Raw genomic sequence first — 21231 nt, forward strand, 5'->3', positions numbered from 1 at the left:
GCTAATAAGCCATGCAAGCTGACAGCCCTCTTTTCTTTAGTCTCACCATATAACTCAATCAAAAGACAATGCCCTCATGCCGTCGTTAATTACTAATGGAGAACAAAAATCTATCCAAAACTGATTTATGAGGTAATGATATAGACACAACTAACGGTCTGCTGCCCTCCTTGTTTCCATATAAATAGAAAAGCTTCAGTTTTTCAGTTGCATCATGAACTAAAATCCATGTTGCAGACAATGTAAGACTATTGTTCACGGTAAATCTGCCACTCTGCAGCACACACCCACACTGGAAAACTCAGCACACATAAGTGCCTGTATGAGACAAGTAATTCAAGCAAGTAATTTAATAGTTTTATGTTAACTAAGAGGATTTCTTAATAGCACCCTATTAGTTTTAGTCATTATCCTTTAAGAACAAGCTAAGGAGGTCTCACTTATTTATTATATTGAATAATGAATCCATATCAAAAAATTAACACAACGAGACATAACATCTCATCCAATCAAGGCGATTCACTGGAAAAGTTTGAGTATTTTTGTCTGCTCTTATTACCCCCCCCCCCCAAGATGTCACACTGCATAGACATAAAAATAGTCGCCAAGCAGACGGGCCCCAGGATAAGATACTTCCCGTATGAACCACAAGATTTAACCACAGAAATGTTCAATGCTGATCTGTGACACAATTAATAATTATTCAGAAAATATTTACCTTTATGCAGCTCCAAACAGGTGAACACCACTATGGCTGTTAACAAAAGATTATCAAAATGGAATTGAAATATTGTATCCCCCTATCATTAAATCAAGATGAAATACTGGCAAGTCATTGGCCAAGACGTGGAGTCATGTGGGCTTTGCGTCGCAACTGGTGACGTCACCTTTGGCGTGTAACCCGAAGGAAAAAAATCCCCAGTTTTTGGACAAATACGAAAGCCAGTCTACCCATATCATCTTGCTTTGACCAATGCATTGGCAAGTGTGCTCCACTACATGGGCAGAGGACATGATGGGTGCCCCAGATTAGGACGCCCCTCAGGGTCTTGGGGGGGGGGGGGGGGGTTGCAAACATTTGAGATGGGTGTCTGGATATTTTGACAGACATGTCAGCGGAGCCATGGAGCACAGTAGCTTCATGCTGCTGTGAGCTTGCTGCTAATATCGGCTTCTATACTGCTTCCCTGATTTTGTGTATTGTGCCTTGCAGTGGTGCACCGTTTCTCTGCTGTACACACAGCAAACCAGCTTCATACCACAATGGTTTGATTAATAGTGGAGTGGACTACAGAAGAAACGAACCTTTGTATTGTTAGGCACTGGCCCCACAGGCTACCAAGCCCCTAAATTTGACGGCCAAAGAACATTTTGATAGCCTTAATGTATGCTTATTAAAAAAAAATTAGTCTACAAAGGAGACCGTTTACTGCAGCTTAACACAGCCTGTCTTAAATGACACTTCAATAAATGAAATGAAATTAACAGAATATCTCTGTAAACATATGGTATATTCTTTCACAGTCTCTTTCTTAGTTCAGTTTATCATTTCTTTACTTTGTTGTTGTCATCTATAATTTTAAGTTTCAGACTTAAAACACCATTAAAATGTTAAGGAAATAAATATTTTGCTAACCTCAGTAGAAAAAAGCTACACTAACAGATAACAGGATTTGATTTAAAACAATCAGGATTATATCAGCATTAACTGCTGTTTCTTATTGTTTTGTTCTCAGTTTATGTAAACAATTTGTGACCAATAACAGCTATATACACTTTTAATTGTCCAAGTACAAGTACATCAGCAGTGTGTATAAGTACAGAATGTAATATAAATGTAAATGTAAATCTATGTGGTTACTTGCTTTTATCTTGTCTGGAACTCCAAACTTATAGTAATTTTAACATTACCTCAAAACTGTACTCATCTTAAATACTTAGCTAACTTTACAGTAATTTACAGTAAATTTGTCATGTTGTCATATTAAACCCCAGTTCACTGTTAAATGCTTAATATTCCTCTGAACAGAAACTTGGTTAGCTGTTAGCGGGACTCTGCTGCCCACCGGTTGCTAACAGCTAACTAGCTGCCCCCCTAGTTATAACAGCATGAAGATGCGCTCTGTTGTATTTGCTTGATTCAGTTAGTCATTTGCTCAGCAATACTTATACAAACAAAAATCCCTTTTACCCTGTGGTGACCCTGGGAAGAGTTTTGTTTGTCCAAAACACATTTTCTATCATCACCAGGATGAGGTATGCTGCTAGTCATAAGCCCTGGCTAGCTGGTGACGAGTTGTTGCTGTTTTCATAGAACAATAAACTACAAGGAGCAAATGAATCAGGATGTTTGTGAAAATGTAACGTTGTGTTGGCAAAGGTTCGGGGATTTTTTATATATTTTGTCTTAATTTGGACCAATAATCCATTTGAAACACGCAGTCTCACACTCAAGAGAGACCTGATAAAACTCAGTTGTCACTGGGGGGCACCTACAGGTGATATTTGGTGGCTACAGAATAACTTTTTCTGGCCACAGGCCATTGCGCCATGTTTAATGGTGAAACCTGGTTAGTCACCAATGGACTGAAATATTTTGTTGGTAAAACCATTGAACACAAAAATCATGCTGACTTTTCTTGCTACATAACAATGACCATACTGTTGTGACTCTTATGCAACTGTGTTGCTACAAGCAAACAGAATGAGCACTAATCAACTATGAAATTGAATGAATCCATTTCTCTGCCTAAGGACTCTGTCCCAGACACTCTCCAGCGGATTTTGTGATTGACTGATAACACATCTGCAATTATTTTCCAGGTCAATAACGACACTTGCAAGCCTTATTCTTATCTTATTGTGTTTTTTAATGTTTGTTTTATTAATTTACAACCATTCTCGCTTCTGTTGGTGTCTGTGAGTCACAGTATGTCTTGTGTTTTAATCATCCTGCATGAATAGTAAGTAGTGTTTTGTTGTGTGTGTCTGTGTTAGTGTGATTGTGAGTCTGCCCAACATGGTATGTCAAAGACAGGACCATGAAATTAGTGTTTCCAGTTTGACCTAAATCTAATTCATGACATCAGCATTGTTAGCGTCTACAGTTTAGGTACAGCTAAAATCAGATGTTGTAAGTCGATGTTCATTCATTTAGTAGATAATTAAATGCTTTTGGACATTACATAAAGTTATGATAAACATGTGGGGCTTGTAAATCTATTTAGCCGAGGGCTGCTCCAAATACAAGTTGTGCAAGTGCGATATTTAAGATTAAATAGATAAATGGTTAGACTATATTTGAGGTATACTGTGGAGAGATTTGTTTTTAACATGTCCAAGAGGAACAAAACTAAGCCCTAAACAAATGGACCTAAATATGACCTGATACAGCCTAGGAAAAGATATAGTAGATCTATGAAAGCATTAACAGTAGGCCTACATTAGCCTTAAGGTTTTGAAAATATTGAGAAAAATCTCAAGATCTTTAAGCTTAAGGGTCACAGGTTGAAAAAATTAATTAGTAATGCTTTGGGCTGATGCAATATGTCTAAAAAAAAGGAGGTCACTTTGTGTTTTGAGTGTTCCCTGGAGCCTTGTACAGCCAATTCTATCATAAGACACTAATGGTAAATTGTGCCTGATCCTGCATGTGGAAGTGAGTTCACAATATTGGTCATTGGGTGTTTTGTTAGCATGATTATTTATCTACAACTTCTTAGAAAAACTATTTGCTGTGGCTGTGTTATAAATCAACATGCAGATGCAGAAGGTGGCTTCTCTTTCCACTCCTTTATGCCCTTGCTCATGGGCTTTTTAGAAATGTTTGGTACTGTTAGACCCAAACTGAATAACAGCCCCTTGGTAATCTCTCAGTAAATAGAGAGGGCGAACCTATATGGAAAATTCTGTTTTACTTAAAAGGCATAACCATATTAATAGCAACAAGTTCTGTTAATCACATCACAACATCTTAAGGCTCAGACACACCAAACGGACATCAAAGAACTACTGGCAACAAAGGTGTTGCCTCATGATGCCTGTGTCTCACACCACGCACCACAAAGACAGCCAATGACCAACCAGCTATGGCACAGTAAAAGGGATGAAATTAAGACTACTCAGAAGCTGGCAGACGCTATATTCTTGCTGAAGTCAGCTACTGATCTGGCCAATGACAAGCCAGCACTGGTGACTGAGAGGCCAGCAGTGGACAAAGAGTAGTCAACTGTTCATTTGACAAATGTGGTAACTTATGCATCTAACCTAGCAGCTCACTGGATTGGCTACTGGCCTGACAAGACATTAGCTTCTATATCATCTAAGAAACAGGCTACAAGGGCCACACCACAGAAACTAGGACGACGCTCAGCGACAGCCTGACCATTGACCAATGGCTGACCGTGTGTGTAGGTGCTTAATCTAAGAGTTTTGATATTTCTGTACCAGTATAATATTACAATAACCCACAGACAACTTCCATGTGTTTGTGCTTCATGTTCCTATAGTTCTCAATGTAAGTTACATGGTCCCCACTCCAGTGGCCTCTCAGGTTAGAGCTATTATCTTTCCATATAGGGCCAACACAGTATCCACCTGAACCATGACCTTTTCAAAGAGGATGAAGAGGTGAAAGGAAGTCATAATCACAGTGAGATATGTGCAGGGATTTTTTTCTACAAAAACAGAGTCTATCTTAACAAGGTATTTGTCTGAAAGCCAGTGTGAAGGGACAGAAGGGCAGAAAGGTCACTTTAATCTTAAATGTATCACTTTCTCCTGAACATAAGATCATTCTTGTTCAACTTCAGGCTCCTGAAGTGTGGCTGACTAGACATCGCTCAATCGCAAACAAAAAACATAATTAGTCCGCACATGGATCCATGATCATACCTGTATCCAGAGAGAGGAAGCATTAAAGTCTATTACAAACTGAACAGGAGTTCTTTTATCAGATGTGGCTTTACAATTAAATGGGACAATTCACTCAGCAGGCTTGTTCAGTGGATAACAAATGACCTTCAGGCAGTGAATCTAATTTCATTCGCCATGATACAGTTTTTTCACAACTGCTTTTTCAAAGATGAATCGCAGATAACAAATGGTGAGTTCACAAATAATAGATAATATCTGCAGTAAGAACAAACACATTGCAAGTGTTGAGCCCAAAACAAAATGACTTCCCAAAGAGTACCATTCTTCTTGGCTCAAGCGCCCACGGCACTGTCTGAACTCTCTAATCACATCCCCCCTCCACAAGCCATGTGGGCCTACCTGTTTTAAATCCTCCATCAAAACATATTGCCAGTCGTTGTGTGTCCTTACATGGTAGGCTGTCAGAGCTCTTTAACAAATATTTTCCATATCCATACCTCTTGTGTAAAGTCTACTGTACATTCTCAATTTTCTTCATGAAATGGTTTTGAAGGCTCTGACAACTGGCCACATGTTAACATCTGCCAGTGATGTTAGTGGACTCAAAGGGACATTTTACATATTATAATTAAGAAAATGAAATAAAGTAAAAATGTATAAAACGTATTTAGATGCTCCAATTGCAATTTATTTGGGTGATTCTGATTTACAATTTTTAAAAGTCTGACTCGCCAATTCCAGTTTTAGCTAATTATGTTTTTTTTTCCTGCTTGAATTGTGCCCTCAGATGTAGCCTGGAAATCCAGACTCAAATCTAGAAAGATTTTGAGTCTGGCCCTCACCGATACACCCTTCCTACCCAAGCGGCAATTGGATAGCACGATGGCCAATCAGAGCAAAAAACAAGGTGATGTATTCATTTCACTAAGCGATGTAGGAAAAAGCAAGCACTCTCAAAACTAAATACACTCGTAAGGTGCAAGGCCAATAACAGTCAGGCGTTTTCCCTTTTTTTTCCATTGCACTAAGCCCCATTTGTTTGCCGACCAGTGGGGCTAACTGATATATTTCGCTTTTGCCGTGTCCCGTCGGCAAACCGGCAAAAATGTCCTTCCTGGAAACGAAGGCTTCTGGGGCAGTCTTCAGTTCCTCTCTCAAGGAAAAAGATAAGTGTAGTTGGCTTAGGGTTTCTTCCAAAGCTAAACTGAATGGACTCGGTCCATCAGCAGCTGCCATCTTGGCTGTTTACTTTTCGACTCCTACGGCGCAGCGCTGTCCTCATCATGTTACGCCTGCCTAGAGCCCGCCTCTGTCAGATAGACTGATTTGATTGGTCCAATTGGCGACTCACTGGGCTCTGCTCGTCTGGGCCAGATCCTCGTGCAGTGCAAATTAGAATTTGCTAGGGGCAGGTCATCTGGATTTCCAGGTCACTGTCAGATGGGTATTTTAAGTCAAATCATGATCTTTTCCAAACCATAACCAAGTGTTTTTGTGCTTAAACCTCACCGCACATCAACCACAGCGCTGTTGAAATTTAAAGCTTTAGCACATCTGTTACATAATACCATGCAAATGTAACATCTCTATGGTTTGGAGAAATGTACAATCTAAACGTTTTTTTCTGGCATTTGGGTTGTAATATGATAAAAATCTACCCATAATGTGGCAAACAGCTCACACTGCAGGATGAATTTCAAACAATTTTCACACACATCCGCCCACATCCACACACGAACACAACATACGCATCACAGTCACCATTATCTCTGACTGTAGACATTAAAGAGCACACTGAATTATGAAATCTCATTTTGTAGCTTTATTTACTGCATAATACTAAGGTCATTAACTAATTTCCCCTAGTGAGCCCTAACGAGAGAAAATATGCAGCCTGTGGACTCGTATATTAACAGGAAAATGTATTAATGGTTGTTTGCATTTGAAGATGCTGCTTTCATTTTTCTTCTTTCTAATGATACATTGGAAAAAAAATATGCTGCTTTTGGTGATAGCGCACTCAAATAACCAAGTAAGTGACAGCCTCTGCCCTTTTCAATATCCATTTAAAGCTATGCTGGCAGCAGCACGTGGATGTTTGAAAAAACTTCAAAATCCAAAATCATGTCACATCATGTTTGCCAGTCCGACTGGTCTGTGAAGCTCTATATGAAAGGAAACTAAAGGAAGAAAGGAAGCAAAGAAGTGTAGGTTTCTCTGGATGCAGTATTTTCTGGTGTTTGATAAGAAGACGGTTTAATAAATATTCAGTTCATTACTTTGCACAAGTTTACATACTCCACTGCCACAACTAAATGTCAATAATTATGTGATTATAGTGGGTCTCAGTCACTGCTGTGTTAACGATGGTATCCTTTCATTAAAAACATAGTAGGTATCAAACAATCAGATGTGGCCATTTTATGCAGCTGTGAATCTGTGAAAAGGTAAAGGGGAAACCAGCTGAAATCTGGCTGTTTAATTAAAGCAGGGGTCTACATCTGTTCCCAAGATGTGACTGAAACCAACCTGTCAGATTCAGTCCAGACTGCGGTCAGCCTTAATGCGTCTCGTCCAGTTGCGTACATGATGTGGAGCAACACATCCTGTCATTGTCTTTCTCTGTGTGACAGCTGAGCTCTGACAGTCACAGTTTAAGACAGCCAAAATGAAATAAGAAAAGAAAAAGAAAAATGCAGCTGGGGTCGATAAAAAAACAGCTTGTCTACACATGAGGAAAGTTTGTTTTGCTCAAAATGTCAGCTGGGCTACTTTGATTAGTCGAGACTGAAAGAATAATTTGTCAGGAAAAAAGACTCAGAGACACATTTAATAAAATCTATGTACAGTTTGTGGACTGATGATTTGTATCTTTACAAAGACATACGTCACTGTCCTGATGTCTCTCCTAGTTAGGCAAAAAATTAAGGGCAACACACACCAGCACACAACGTCTATCAAAACATCCACTTTACATGTGAGCCCACAGCGGTGGCATCTTGATGTCAATCAAGGTGTCAGTCAGCAATGACATCTGTCAGCTTTCAAGAAAAGCAGCAGCAAATTTTTCTCATTTGCTCCCTGAATTGGCACATCACAGCTACTGTACCATGACTACTGCTTATCTCTTCGTGACACATCCAGTCAAGGCTATGGGCGTCTTTTGACACGTGTCAAGCAGCTGATGTGGGTGGAACTCTGGTCTGATCAGAGACAATAGTGGCCTTTAAGTAGATGTAAACACATCAAATCTAGATGAGATTCAAAAATAGATGTGAGCGTTTGCTAGGTTATCAGTTTAAAATATCACAGTGTATCACAATTTATGTAATTGATAGTTTAGTGTTCATTGCTGTTCATCTTTACTGACACTGTTGATTCTTAAAATCAGAAACAAAGCATATCTATAGAGTAAACTACCTCATGGTGCATGGACCGAAGCCTCTAATACCAATCAGCCAAACTTAAGAGACATCCAGTTGGAGAGATAGCCAGTAAGACAGGAGTGAGTAAGCAGCTGTTTAGCCAGCATTTGGTGCTTGGGAAACCCCCCGCAAGATTTGAGAGTTACATAATGAGTCTCTGGGATCATGTCATGAAAGCAAATTTCAACCAGCTCATTAATATTTGACTTCATTGCATTGCTTTAGTGCTCCTCCTTGGCCAGTTTATGGGTAGTGCTGGAGAGGGTGTAATTAATGGCAATATAATGAAGGCAGAGCTGCAGTAGAATATGTTAGTGCATAAAAAACTTGTTTAAGAACTGTAACTGCTACTGTAGAGTTGATTCATCAGGTCTCAGTGAGTTGTGTGTATATGTGTATGTACACGCTGTGGAATTGCCCCCACTGGCTACTAGACTTTAAATCCTACTTACATACTCTATGGATGTAATTGCCTAATTTATATCGAAATCTTTAAGGGATTGAAATTGTGATGATCCTATGTACATCAGGAGAAGTCTGGAAAAAGACAGTATAAATGACCCACCCAAACTTTCTCCATGACCTTATCTATGCTGTTTATCTCCCAGTGGGTTTGGTAGTGCTCTGGGCAGTTAAGACTACAATGTAAGCAACTGCATCAAAGTCAAGCATAAAATTGCTGAGAAGGGTATATAAGCCAATGAAGCATTTTAGAGTGAATGTGGGTGAGTGCTGTCATCTTTGTGTACAACTCAGCATCATGCCTCCATGTTTTAGTTTGATGTACTGCACTTAGTGGCATTGGTTCATACTAATCCTATTATTAATCTGTTATAATCTTGTTCAGAATGAAGTCAACCAGCCATCAGCCCTAACAGAGTTGCTACTGTGCTTAGTGTAGTGATGTTTACTGAGATAAACCTCTTTCTATTATCCCCATTCATATGACTACTGAAAGAACAAAAAGCAACGTGCTTATAAAATCAGGGAGGATTAATTTCCGCGATTGTGCCTGAGCAAGTTAGGGTGAAAGCATATGTTACTTGGAACCATAAAAACAAATTGCTCTATGTGTAATCTCACCTGGTTGACTTTGCAAAAGCAAAACAACTTCTTTCAATAAAAACAATTTAAAAAATGTAATGTACTGAGTGGGGTGTGAAATGAACCTGCTCACACCAGACTGTGTGATGTATTTTTAAGTTGATTAATATAGTAACTGAACCTTATAAATGCTGTGTCTAGATTTATTTGGGCATTCAAACACCTGTGCAGTGATGGCATCTTATTAATTTGGCTGGTAGAGTTTACATGGTGTAGGCTTTCAAGGAAAGTTGTCTGAACTGTACATGCAAGTGTATTTAATCTCCAACCTGTTTGTGTCTAGTTAATCTTTCTGTATGGTGTGTGCTACAGACTATATATTATGGCCAATAGTAGCAGAGGCACAATGTACCTCCCCTATAGGGTTATGAAAGGAAGCCAGTATGTGCTGACATAGTTCCTATCATACCAAAGCAGTGCTCTGTAGAGGGAGCCAGCTTAGATATTTTTTTCTGAGGATCAATCTATAAAGCTTGGCTGCAAGTATTTAAAAGTCAGAACACACAGACATGGGACATACAAACATGCTCAAAGGATTTAAATACAAACGGGCAGACGGACACACCAATATATCCACACAGAAAAAACTTAAAAGGAAACATGCAATTTCATTTCCATTCTTCCTCCTCACTGTCTTGATGTTTTTACTCTCATATGAAGCAGTGATGGTGGACAGAAAGCTTACGTGAACTTAAAGCGGGGCAATATCAGTCACAGCTACACAAATGGGTTCCACCGTGACGTGGGAAATCATGGGGAGCAATGCAATATGCACTAACACTGAAAGTAGTGGGTTGGAAATATGTGACCAACCTGACTATAGCAGGCAATTCTTTGCCGTGGGTATTTGTACCTTAAATCCTGCTTATAGACTTTCATTCCCTTGCAGGCATAATTTCAGCTATGTTCTCCTTAGCTTCACTTCTGTGATAAATGTTAGAAAGGTGTAAGAAATGCCTCATATGTCTAGCATGGCATCTGGAATGAATGTACAGTCCCATAAAACACAACACAATAGTTTATAAGTGAAAGTTTGGCTCAGCTTTATACACAGGTGAAACTGAGCAAGTCTCTGTTGTTACTGTTGATGGGCCTTTGATTTCTAAATTGACTTGACATTTGAGTCACAAAGAAAAGTCCCTTGGAGATGATAAAAAGAAACTTTGTTGCAGTTCAGGGGCTGCCTGTTTGTAAGTCCACAAATCAAGGCTGAATATGTCGTTATGGCCAACAAGGCTGTGCCGTCTCTAAGGCTCCATACTGCCTTCTTTTGCCCAAATGCGAAGGTGTATCCTTGACAGCTCATGGCACAGTATCTCTCAGTCCATATTGCTACTGGTTGTTTAAAGGAGCATTCAGGCTCTCTAATCAACTCTGAAAGTTGGGAAATATGATGTGAACATGTCACATCAACGAGGTCTTTGCCATCAGTCACTGATGAATACATGACATAAACTGGAACAACAAAAAAGCCACTACCACTGTTAAGGCCCAATCCCAATACCCCCCTTTGTCCACTACCCCTTAGCCCTTGGCCCCACCCCTTAGCCCTTGGCCCTACCCCTTGGCCCTCAAAATGAAGCAACGAGGAGTAGGGGTAGAAATCTTTCTCTAGAAATTGGGACACCACTCACTACGTCGTTACGTTCACGCATACTTAACTATTTTAAACTGTAAGCTGTGAGCCATCTACATTTCCAACCAGCATCTACAATGGAGTCTCAATCATCCTACCGATCACGTTTGCTGCATTCATCATGCTTTGTTTGATGAACAACAGACAACAGAGGACTTCTGCTAGCTAGCTAACCAGCTAACATTACGAGGCAGCATAGTTATACTAGCTGGCGTGCTATCGTAATGTGAAAAGTCCGACAATTTTGCAGAACAGGACAGATGACAGACGCCAGATAGTGCGAGCTAGCTAGCTAGCTAGCTAACAAGCAACCTGACGACGGTAACATTAGCGATGTATGAAATTTTTTCCGTGTCTCTTGCTCGGTGACAGCCATGGCAACATCTACCCCTCGCTGGCAAGTCAGTCTGAAATCCCTCGCTCCGAAGGGCTAGTGTCATACCCACTACCCCTCGTTATGCCCCCTACCCTTACACACAAAAAGGAATAGGGCTAAGGGAGGTATTGGGAAGGGCACTAAGTACTTCAGAAATAGATTCCACTCAGGGCTGTTTCAAGACACTCTGGGGGCCCCAGGCAAAAGGCACCTTGGAGCCACCTCCCCCCCCCCACCTCTAGGGGGATCAAAATAAAATACATAAATAAAATAAAAATCAACCAGCCACCCTCCTCCCCTGACAAGTGAAGAACAGTCCCTTCACAAGTGAAGAACAGTCCCTAAAGTGCGGTGAGGTTTGTGGGCCGTTACCTGCCACAAATAGAGAAATGTGAACGGCTCATTTCTCCTCTGAAACATCACATACCTGTGTGCCGTCATGGCTCGGCTGTTCAGGTATTTCTGGGCAGTCATGAAATCAACAAAGAGGAAATTATTGGACCTGGAGCCAGACATCTCTGTTGCTGGTAAGCCCTTATCTTGTGCCGTATTTGACAGGAATACAGCATCTGTGACCCCCGTTCAACCCACAACCAGCAGGATTCGCCTTTCGTTTCTGCTGCTGGTTGAAATCTGTACTCGCACAGCGTGCTCCTGAATGATTTGTTTTGCTCGCGCAAACTATTTTTAGTCACAAATGTGAGTAAAATGCTCGCACCATAGAGCTCTGTGGAAAACAAATCACTGTAGCATATATAAACAAATCGAACCTACAAGTAAAAGGAAATAAATAATAACTTTCACTGCTTAAAGATACTCAATAGCTCAGCTAATACCTGAAATGTCACTGGATACAAACCACCGCAGCAGCATATCGAGTGCCAGGTGGCCAGCGCAGGGCGTTATTGGACAGCGCATGGACACTCACCCTCTTGTGATTGGACTTTGAACTTATCCCACCGTAATGGTACCGTGAGGTACCGTAGTACTATGGTACTCCAACAATGCTAGCATGGGTGGCAACCAATCATGCGGGACATGGTCTCAATTTGCGTGACGCGTGAAAAGAGACAGAAATGCTGTGCAGTCCCGCACAATGCGGGACGTCTGGTCACCCTACTTCCACTGCCACTCGCAAGCAGCAGCTAGTAGGGACCAATGTCAGCTGTCTCTGGGGGCCCCCTTCCAGCTCGGGGCCCTAGGCAATTGCCTAGTTTGCCTGTCTGGTTGTGACAGCCCTGATTCCACTATTAATTTAACATTTCCTTTGTTACACTATTTGTCAGTCATATGTTGAAGTAAAACCTCACAATTTATACTGCTAAGTCAGCATTGATGGAGTTTACCACTGCTTTTTTTTTTAAATATTTTGTTGGATGTTTGAGTGAAATTCCCTGGCAGTAAAAACAAACCAAAAAACATTCAGCTTAAGAGCTGTCATGAACAGCACAAATGCTGCAGACTAGACCATTTGCCTTCGGTCCAAGGTGGATTCATTCAGTAAACATGTTTATTGCTCCAAGCACAGTCTTTATAGTTGCAAAGAGCAAATGTTTCTCTGAGAATTTAAAGTATATGTTTCTTTTTTTTTGGTTTTCTATGACTTCATTGCTTCGTGTCTTTTAGGGCTTGATGTTGATTTGCAATGTTTAAGCCTGACAGTGCTCCCTTCCATTGGTTACTCTGAACCCTGGAAAGATTTAAAAGCTGTTACAAAGACAAAGGGTAAAGTCTGCCTTAAGGTATCCCTGACCACACTCCTACATACTGTGGAAAAGTGAGTTTTTACTTAACAAAACGGGCAGCCCAGTCTGTTGATAGATGTCACAATGAAATTGTCTTAAAGGGATAGTTCAGATTTTTTTAAGTGGGGTTGTATGAGGCACTTATCCATACTCAGTGTATTACCTACAGTAAATGTGGGTCAGCACATCCCCCAGTTTAGAGAAGAAGGCTTGAGTACCAACACAGAGGCTAAGCAATGTGCTGCTGTGGATGGGGTCAGCAATAAAACGTATTTTGGCCACCTGAAAAAGAATCATCAATCAGTTTGGGGGGGGGGGGGTATGGCAGAAAGCGCCGCTTTTCTTGTGTGAACGTCGACAGGGAATTGGCGCCCCCCGTGTTATGCAGACGCCCCTGCCTGTAGCCTACTGGATTACAAAGTGCTGATGCTGCCGCACACAGAAATTATGAGAGAAGAAGGGCAAGGGGGAGGGGGTGCGGGGGACAGGTTCACCTCTCTGTTGGAACAGGTGAAGTTAGGGGGGTCATCATTGAGGACTTTGTGGTAAGGAAGGCCAGAAGGGTGAGGTTGTAGCTGCAAGTGTGTTCTTCTGATCAGTGCAGTAGTATCAAAATTTTACTCTGGCTCGGCCCACATGACACGCTGCTGTGTTGTGCTATGGCCTATAGTGCTGGAATTTGTTATTTACGTGACACGCCATAGGGGGTGTCGCCCAGGGCGCCATTTAGGCTAGAACTGCCACTGCAATGTTGAGTACATTTTTCCACTGCTTTACCTTTGCATCAAACAGTGATTTTTAGGGAACTAAAGCTGTTATGTCACTTTCTTCAAAGCCAGACTCCATTGAGAAAAACAGTGATTTAACATTGCTGAAGATAGGAGCTGCTGGTCTACTGCTGCCTCGATCAGTTGGGGTTTTTTTGTGTGTGTTACTGTGTAACTGTGTGACTGTGGCATTTAAAGTGCTTAGTTCAGATTTACCAAAGTCTCAAAATAAGAAAACCAACTAACTGATCAAGGCAGCAGGAGACCAGCAGCTCCTGTGTTCAGTGAGCCAAAATGACTGTTTTGTCAATGGTGTCTGGTGGGTTAGAGGAGAGCACAGATGTGGAACTGAAGCCGTTAACATTTTCTCCGTTGGAATGGGCTGTCTGATGGAGTGTCTCATACAACCCCACTTCAAAATCTCTGACCTATCCCTTTATATAATGAATGTGAAGGTCCATGCATATAATTCATTTCCCCACTGGCATTCATTCATCAACACTCAATTCAATTCAGCCTCCCAAGCATGAAATATTTTAGTGGCGGAGTGGGCTGAAAAGATTTTGAAAATGTTTTCTGGGGTCTGAACCTCAGTTAACTGCAGGGTGCAGTGCATGCTATCTCTGAGCCACTCAACTTCTCACTTCAGTAACAGGCCCCTTCTTTCACTTTGGTGCCCCAGGCACGCATTACCTCCTAAGAGGAGGTGGTTGTGTCTCAAGCAGAGGCAAGCCATATTTGTGGTCAAGGCAGAAGACTTTGCTCGCTGAATGTTCAGCCAGGCAGCCTGTTCATGGCTATAGACTTAAAGGAGTCTTACTGTCACAGGTTGGTGGTGCCCAGACAGGAATTGTCTCTGTTTTGCCTTCTCAAGTTAAGCCTACAATACAACTGGCCACAGCTGTACCACCTTTCCTCTGGTACTTTTTTACTTTTTACACTTAAGTATGTAAGCATGACAATGGGTCTCTCAGAACAGACATAGGAGTTGGGTATTAAAATACCATGTGCACATGGACAGTAGTGCACGTGAAATTTTAACTGTACATCTAATTCTCAGCTGTGCAGTCTCACTTCTTCTTCTTCCTCTCCTTGCAGATCTCAAACTCGTGCAACTAAAGTTACATCTAATATTACAACATTTGTAATGCTTTCTGCTTTTCTTTCAATACAGCTCACTCACAGAGCAGCTCCAGTCCCTTGGCCTGTCTGTAGCACAGCAGTCGAAAGTGTTGGTATTACTTATGACATGTAGTCCATCAGATATGCTATACATATTATATGCCATACTTTAGAAAACTGTGGAAGGGACATTGAGCGAGGCTACAGAGTGGTGGCCCATTGTAGCACATTTTACAATAGTTAATTTTTTAATAATAACAATAGCAAAAAAAAGGGTGCGACCAACTGAGAAAGTTGGGTGCATCAGCGCTAAAAGTTAGTCTAGATCCTTTGCAACCTATAACTGATAACATTGCGGCATGGAAAGAGGAGACTGACAGACAAGATAAAGCAGCACTATAAAACACTGGGGTCAACTCAACCGCCGCTTGGATTCTGATGCACATTTGTTGGTGTTGTTAATGATACAGCTGTGAAGTCCTAATTTGATTGTTTCATGGTTTGCTAAGTCCAATGGATTTCTGCTGAAAATGTTCCTGTCACCATGAAATACTTTGTATAGCACATTACTACCAATAAAACACCACTCACAATGCAAGAAAACTCTTACATTTTGAAACCTGCATTTTTAAATTGATGTTTACTTTGGTTAAAAAATCTTCAAAGGCTACCTTTAAATTCCCCTAAAGACACATTTTAAATTCTGTAAAAAAAAACCTCTGCTATGATTATATTTTTTTAAATGTAACCCTCCCACATTAAATCAAAGCTTTAAAAAACTCTGGAAAAGGGGCTGGAAGCAAATCTATTCCTTCTCTCTCACTGAGAAACACTGGATGTGGCTTCTGCCAGCCTACCTTGCGCTAGGTTTGGCATTCACTTTCCACATTCTCCAGTGCTGGCACAGTGCTAAGAAGTGTGGAGATAAATTTGGCTATGTGAGACTGATATCAGGTTGAATAGTGAGAGAGCAGCACACATCAGCATTGTTAGCATTAGCATTAGCAAGGAAACATTGGAAAGATTCAGCCAAACATGTTTTTATGTTGTTTGTTAGCTGTTAGCTTGTAGGCTAACTGTCAATGGCTGACGCAGCATTAGTGCTCGTGAAACATAAAGGACTATTTTCTATGATGGGTTTTTCTGTGGATAGTGGAGGGAAGCTATTTATATCCAAAAATATCACACTCAAATCTATCACTGTGATAATGCTAACTCTGCTCTCTGTACTGACATGTCCGCTCTGTGCTGGAGATTTCAGTTTTCTTTGCTGGTCTTGTGTCGAAGTGTGTTTCCCCATTGATACGTGTTCCCGTATTAGAAAGTGATTGGCTCGCCCCTTCAGTAGTGGAGTGGGAAAACACCTCTTTAGTGAAAAATGTTACACAGATACAAGTCAGTGTAGTTAAGGTCAGACATTTCAGGTGACAAACAAGAAAAGCCCTTTTTTTAATTCAACTACAGGCACAGCTTATAAGCTACAGGGCTAATTATTTAAACATACCATGGCAATGCTACATGAACACTAAATGGAAAACTCATAAATCACCTCACACATCAGTCAGTCATTATCAGTCAATGTTAGTTTGATTGGGTTATGGTTTCTTGGTCTACACCCAAGTTTGGAAAAAGCATTCACATAATCAAATGTTTAGATCAGGGGTACTCAAAGTGTTGATGACTCAGTGCCAGTTTCGGGAGCTAGCATATAATTGAGTGCGGCACAGGCAGAGTGTAGTTTTGAATTGTCCATTGAAACCTCTGACTTTAGCTAACAGCTGACAGATGCTTGCTGGGGGGGTGAGTTTGATGCAGTCTTTTAATGGTGTATTAAAAGTAAGCTGTTGAAAGTTAAAATATATGGACCATGAATAATTAAAATATAATGCATACATTTCATGTCACATTTAGGGGCTGCACAAAATGTTACTGAGGGCCTCCATTGGCCTGTGTGCAGCACTTTGAGCAACACTGGTGTAGACGAACCACTACCGCATCAAGTCCTAACTGTGTGTAAAATTGTGAGACAGAACCCTAAAACCCTGAAGCTGATGGGAGATTTTGTTTAAACCCTCTGTGAAATGACATTGTGTTAGAGAGGCTAGTGGAACAGCAAAGAGATGAAGTTTGGAGTGACAGAGGAGTATATGCCTTGTTACTTTATCTGACAGTACAGAAAACTGAGACAGGTATTTAGGCTGACTGGGATGGTCTGAAAGGGGGAAGATAAAGAAGAGGTAGTAGTAGTATATAAAACAGGGTGAGCAGTCATGGTTGTTTGATGTGCAGTCATAAACATTAAATATTTATTCTGTTAATGAGCAAATATTTCCCACATTGCATCACTGATAGTTTGACTTGCCTTCTAGCAAACACAATTCCATGATTAAAATTGTCTGCATGTCAGTGCCAGTGCCACAGCCCCCCATCAACCACCATCCAGTCTAAAACTCCAAATCAAGGACACCTGCTTGTTTAAACCTCTCTGAAATGGAAGGAGTACAGTACATCCCATCAATTTACCATTGACAGATCAAATGAGTGTCGTTACTCACCAGATTTGCACTGGGCGTTGTGTTCCCAGGGCATACAGGACACCAGAGCAATGTGGTCTCACACGGACACAGATCAGTTCATCAGCCTTTGGACTTCCCTTCAGGTTGATAACCAGCCCATGCTAAAGCCAAGGAAAAACAATAGACAGGAAAAGAGAGGTTGCAACTGGGGCTGGGCCATATGAAGACAATCAAATATCACAATATTTTTTAACAAATACCTTGATAATATTTGATAAATAATCATCAGTAATGTTGATTTAATAATTAAGTGGGTAAAGACAAATAATAGAACAGCTTGAACAGTCTGGTGAGTTCATGACATTACATCACTTCACTGTAATGTAGCCTTTAAAACCAGGAAAAGACAACAGATTCATGACATCTCGTCTCATATCATCCATCCGAGGAATTTTTCTTTTTTACTCTTTAAAATAATATATCACTAGAATATCACTCGGAAGTCGTATTGAGGCATAGGTTATTATTACATAGGTTGTTTTTCTCATAAAGCCTGTGTTTCTCTCTACAGGATTGATACATTGTGAAGAAAACCGAGACTCTGGGATTTCAATCAAAATAGAGTAACGCATCAGTCACGTTGCTCATAGTGTGTGCAAGCAATAGCAATAAGAGGGCATGTCTGACCGAAAAGGGATCCCAAAAGTCTCCCAGGTTTTTTCTTCCAGGTCATGTGACCTGTGGCTGGCAGCCTTCCAGCAGAACGGGGAGACTGGACGTCTGGCTGATGCACCTAAACAGATCACAGGGTTAAGACATGAGAACATGTCTGTTACAGGGACTTTTCACAGCTGAATCATAGGGATCTAACAGATAAAATCTTGGGCCTTGGCGTAAGGAGTATTCTGATTGTTAACTCAGAGTTGCATCAACTGAATGCAGATAGTTGAATACTCAACTATCTTATGAACGCAGTGAATGAGTGAGTGACTTCTAGCCTGTGGGAATCCGTGGCTGAGGTTATTTAACCTCTGTATGATGTAATAATTTAGAGGGCCTGCATTTGCATAAATATGTGGCTCTTCAAGTGTGAAGAGCATGAAGTGATTCAGGTATGTTGGGATCCATGCTGTATATCTTTCAAAGAGATGTAGAATCATCTGAATCAAATTTAACACCACCACTTACTTTGCTGCGCTTGGCCAGCAGAAGGGTATTAAGATCAACTAAAGTGTGGAAGTGGACTCAGCGGATCTGTTGGAGAAAGGAAGATGCTGCTTTAAAGGCAATGATGAATATGTGAAAGCACACCATGCACTCCTCTGCTGTTAATATGAATTATAACACTATCATTATGCACGAAGTAAATGCATTAAGGGTTTACTTCTGAATATAGGCAAAGTTACTGAATGAGTAATCAGTGCAGGTTGTGCTAATGTTTCTTACATTGTGCTGTTGAGTTGTTGACAGATGGCACTCCAGGGGAGGAGAGGAGAGAAATTCCTGTGAATGAGATTCATATATTAATTTTAGTGTCAGTGTGACTTAAGGGGATGTACAGTAACAGCTCCCTCCATCGCCATCTGCCCGTACCCCGCTGGGTCTCATTCATTCCCAGCCACACCCAGCTCTACAATACACATACACAGTGTTGGAGTTGGTGTGCGCTGCCAAGCCTCTTTTCTTTAGAAGGGGACCACTGCCCTCTGTTGGTACTTCACGTGATTCACCATTCAGTTCAGCTGCTCATGGTTTTTTTGTCTGAGCATAAGTTAACATAAGAACAACACCATTTACCAAAGGTCACATACGAATACTGATGACATAAATGCCTCTACTGTTATATTTGACATTTGTCATAAGTGGTGACAGTAGAGTGCAACGGCAAATTAACAACCTATTACTCTATTAGTCCGCTCGGTGATCGACAGAAAAATAATGGACAGCTCTTTTGATAATTGATTAATTGAGTCATTTCTCTGACACAAATGCCAACAATCCCCCAGTTCAGCTTCTTAATTGTGAAGTTTGCTGCATTTGTACGTCCTGTTAATTAGGGAAGTGAATATTTTTTAGCTTTGTCTTGTTGGTTGAGAAAAACAAACAATTTAATCACAAGTAATTTAATGACATCAACTCGGGCTTTAGGACTCTGCGATAGGCATTTCAACTACTTTCTGGTATTTTGAAGACAAAATGATGAACTGAGAAATAATCCGCATATTAACTGATCATAAAAATAATTGTCATCATTGAGGACACAAAAACACTCCTCTGAATAATGCCAAAGAGGCCTGTCTTATACATAGACATCGACCAATGCACACAAAATCACAGACATATTAGCTAATGATGTGCTTATGAATAATAGAAGTATGAGAAAGACACTGCTTATATGTCTGAAGTCTAAAACTAAACAAAACTTTAAATATGAGTAAACAGTAATTTGCTAAATACTTCAAGCAGTAAACTGTAAATGCCCACAAAAACAACTTTTTTTTAAAAAGTATTTGAAGTGCTTCTCAGGATTAAATGTTGGGTTAATATATGCTAGTCTCTTCAGGGCCTTTTAATAGTTATAATATGCGTATATCATACATCATGAGCAAAAGACAGACAGGGAGCAAGAGAGAGAGTGCATGACCTCACATAATCTACAATTACACACACACACACACACACACACAGACTAAGCTTATCCTCAGAAGCGGGGTGGCGATCTGATCTTCTCTTAGCTTTAGCGCTGCACCGAGGGCTGGGTGGGGGTGGGGAGGTCCCCAGAGGTGAAACTCTATTAGCACGCAGCATGAAAGTCAATGAAAAGGACCCCAGTGTGCTCCAGCCCCCTGACAGTATTAATGTTTAATGATATCTAAAAAGGCTAATACTCATCCCCCCTTTTCGCTTTTGCTTTTATCCTCTCATTAAATATCCTAACAATATCATCACCTCCTCAGATTAGAGCGCTGACCCCGTCTGCTAAAGGACTCGCCCTTCACTGATGGTGAACACATCTCTCTTTCACTTACTATTTCTCTCTCTCTCTACAGTATCTCTCTCAGGCAAGCACGCACGCACACACACACACACACACACAAAAGATTAATGTAGCATTTAAGATGTGTTGGGGGGAGGCAGCACATCACCATATGTTGGAATATGGATATGTAATAAGACCTTATGTGCACACAGAAAATTACACTTTGAGTTTATATCAAATGTATAACACATAGGCTAACTCTCTGTCTATGCGCATGTTAATTATGTTGTGTTTGTGTCTTGATTCAGCAAGGGGAATTATGAAATAATAATGAGCCACCAGCGGAACTTCACTCTCAGACACCAGTGGCAGCGATGGGTGTTCAAATCTGTGAGTGAGGAGGAAATCGCACACCATCTTGGATCTCAATGAGGCCTGTTTAGCTGTAACTACAGGTCAGGGAACAAGACAGACTTTTTGCCGTATGCATTAATTACAGAAACTTTGAAAAACAAGTAAAACTAGGGACACACACAGACAGCAAAGACTGGGTCCAGTATCTGTTTGAAAGCCACCAAGATCAGTATCCAAGTATTCATGTTGAGCCATTCATGTGTGTGAAGAATCACTCAGACAAAGACACTAATGTGGATGAGTTATGGGAAGGAAGCAGGTGACACTTATT

The 21231-nt window shown here is 40.8% G+C and overlaps 1 protein-coding gene across 7 annotated transcripts in view; it reads right to left on the bottom strand.

Moving 5' to 3' along the window:
* Positions 1-21231, bottom strand: part of pcbp3 (poly(rC) binding protein 3) — a 92258-nt gene that overhangs the window by 36109 nt on the left and 34918 nt on the right. For 6 of the 7 annotated variants that reach the window (XM_049594222.1, XM_049594221.1, XM_049594223.1 and 3 more), the window contains exons 2-5: positions 19013-19069; positions 18755-18820; positions 18254-18359; positions 17606-17727 (exon numbers count right to left, since the gene is read on the bottom strand). The gene's annotated coding sequence lies outside the window, so the exon portion shown is untranslated. The remainder of the gene's footprint in view (positions 1-17605; positions 17728-18253; positions 18360-18754; positions 18821-19012; positions 19070-21231) is intronic. The other variant, XM_049594219.1, reaches the window with a different exon arrangement.

Source organism: Epinephelus fuscoguttatus, linkage group LG13 (assembly GCF_011397635.1).
Source record: "Epinephelus fuscoguttatus linkage group LG13, E.fuscoguttatus.final_Chr_v1".
Classification (NCBI taxonomy): Eukaryota; Metazoa; Chordata; class Actinopteri; order Perciformes; family Serranidae; genus Epinephelus; species Epinephelus fuscoguttatus.